A 3142-nucleotide genomic window follows, 5' to 3' on the forward strand; every position below is an offset into this window, starting at 1 on the left:
ATAAGAGAGCCATGTGTTCGTTAGGTTGGCCGAGTGCCGGCAGTTGGCAAAGCCCAAAAATCTTTGCCGAGTGTCACATCTACTCATCTAAATGCTGGCAACATCCTAGACACTATTATCCCTCGTCATATTGTTATTACTGCTGGAGTTGACAACATCCGATTCGCGTCCGCGGATGGCATTGGTCATGGTGTGCGTCTTAAACAAGAATATGATGAGGGACTATGTGTATAAAACAGTGGTAGTATTGTCCCAATGTACGCGCTCCGCCACAATTTTGGGCGGGCCTGCCTTGTCGGAGTCCTGTTGGCTGATGTCCGAACGATCGCAAACCTTTCCTTTGTTTAGTGCTGGTTTGGGAAATTCCGATGTCCGGACTTAGTCTAGACACATTTGATGACCGCTCATTGGATGGTCAAAAGTGTTGTTTGTGAGAGGTTTGGTGATCCGTGTTTGAGTTGCCCTTGTACAGTAAATCAGAAACGTGTCCATCTGTCATAGTAAGTCCAGTGTTTGTAGTTGTCGCTAGATTGTTTATGAATCTAGATGTAAATTTTACTTCTAGTGTTTTTTACTACCTTGACAGTTTATGAATAGATAGGAAGTCTTCTCGAAAAAAAAGTCAAGTGCTTTTCATTTCCCTGTCAAAAAGAGTTCTTTTTTTCTCGCGAAAAACAGTAGTCAAGTCAAGCAGCTCAATCCTCCCCCAGATTCGCCTTGTCAGATCGACTATATCCGGTCACATGCATCCATGGTTACATCCTGCCCGAATCTTGCTACCTTGACAAATTGGGCACAGTGGGCACCTTCGTTTCCAATCAAGCAAAATGACAGATCAACGTACGTACGTGTTAAAAACCAAGTGGCATCTATAGCCAGTCTTTCAATATGCATGGTTATATGCATGTATGCATTGTCCTGTCTCGCTCAGGGATTATTGAGTTGGTGTGCAAGATCTGGACGAATGCTAGCCGGCCGCGGGACCATACGATGGACTGACCAGCAAGATCGATCCGTCTCAGTTTCTTCATTTCGTACGTGAGATCTTCACGCCGATCCTGTGTCTTTATACGATGCAGGTCCTATGCACTTTCTGCCCGGAGCATCAACTTTGCATGTAACCGGTCAAACAGGAAGTCTCTCAGAAGTCCCGATCAAATACCAACTCATGGACCATGCACATGCAAACACAGATACGATCTTGGAGGATCCTGGGACTGTAGACCGAGGCGAGTTCATGGATTGCCACTGGATTTAACAGGACGACAACAGTAGTCTTGGTCTCCCTGGCCGGAAGAAAAGAAAGAGCTTAAGCAGTAGGTCGCGAATCAAATAATGTCAGGACCTTTCAAGCGAGATCTAGCTGAGCTAATCCACCAATAAGAAGTTAGGAGAAAAAAAACCTTGTTGTACACGAGGGGGTAGGAAGGCAGCATGCATCCACTCTGAATACGTCCATTTCGTCAGCCCCGCCAAATCCAATGTGAATCTAACTCTGTGGACTTGACGTGCTCTCGGTCGCTAGCGGTTCTCAGGCAGGGTGAATCTCCAGAAAGGATGCACATCACGACACTGTGATCTCTATATCCTTGTCTGACCATAACTAACAAAGTTGAACTGATGCGCTGCATTATTATATTACACTCTCACCGCTCCAAAATATGTGTGCTTGAGTTTTTGTACTAGAACTGGTACAAAGTTGAGACACTTATTTTAGAACAGAGAGGGTACTTATTAAATATGCGCATGTGTAAATCAATTTGTGGTTGAATAGTTAGAAGGACACTGGTGTCCGGTGCCCATCAGGATTCAAGTCCTGATGCTCACATTTATTTTGAATTTATTTTAAAAATTTTGAAGATGCGCGTTCAGTCAAAGAAGACGTATAAAAATATGTGCATGTAACACGACGCGTAACACGCATGATGCATGCGACTGAAGATGGAAGCGATTGGTCGATCAGTGCGTGTCATTAGATAAGCAGCCGGTGCAGGTGTGTTGGGATTTCAGTCTTGTGTCTAAGCGAAAGGTGGGAAAAACTTGGGCATACTATGGAGTAGAAAAATGCGTGGTCAACCAGAAAGTAAGTGAAATGGGTACTCTAACGCTCATCTAGATAAGACCGTGTTGTGTCTATAGAAGTGCATGCTCTAACTAATGCAATTAAAAGATCGATCTATGAAAGAGGGCGGGACATTATACTTCAACAGTGCCCATTATTCATTTCTTCCATCTTATCCTTATTAGCTTGTTTTTATTTCTTGTACTTTGTCTGAATTGATTCAGTCTTTTGTCTGTGGGTTGGGTTGGGCTTTTACATTTCTTTTTACTATCATGTTTGCAGTTACGTTGAGGGTGGGCAGTTCCAGTCGAGAGCAACATTTGCAGTTGCATGTGTAATGGCGGATATGCAACTACCCATCCCTCGACAAAATGCCACTCCGCAAACCTCTGCACCCAAACAACCCTTGTTGCACTCACGTTGAGAGCCTACAATTGCAGTCGGGGCAAACACATGCAGTTGTATGTCTAGTGGCAAACACGCAATTGTGTCATCCCGCCTCTCCAACCCATATCGAAGACATGCAGTTGCAGACATGTTAAAGACATGTAGTTGTAGTTGCAGTCATGTTAAAGACATGTACTTGCAGTTGCACTACTATTATCCTGGACAGTCTTGAGAGTGTAGACCGAGACTACATATATTTCCACCAGATGGATTTAACAGGACGACGATTGTAGTCTTAGGGAAACTCCATGGTGGATCAGCTATTCACTCGTAAATGTGGTCCGGGCACTTTTAGTTATTCAACGATGATCACGAAAAATGCCTAAACCAGTCCGGACAACCGAACTCGCACAAACCTGCACTAAATTGGGGGTGGTCTAGGGCAGTCCGCACGTCTGCCAGGTTGGACTCCGACGCCAGAGACCAACCAAAAAACCCTCTCTGGCCTCCTAAAATTGTCCGGCGCATTCAAAGCGAATGTGACCGATGCCTACCCACATTAAAATCGTCCGATGACCCGTACGCCTATCTGGCATTCACAACGGACAGAGCCGAGAAGCCTAATCTAGCTGCCCACATCAACCATCGCCGCTCCAGGTACCTCGGCTATTTCAAGTTGTTCGTCCACGCCCC

This window comes from Triticum dicoccoides, chromosome 3A (genome assembly GCF_002162155.2).
Source record: "Triticum dicoccoides isolate Atlit2015 ecotype Zavitan chromosome 3A, WEW_v2.0, whole genome shotgun sequence".
In the NCBI taxonomy this organism is placed as follows: domain Eukaryota; kingdom Viridiplantae; phylum Streptophyta; class Magnoliopsida; order Poales; family Poaceae; genus Triticum; species Triticum dicoccoides.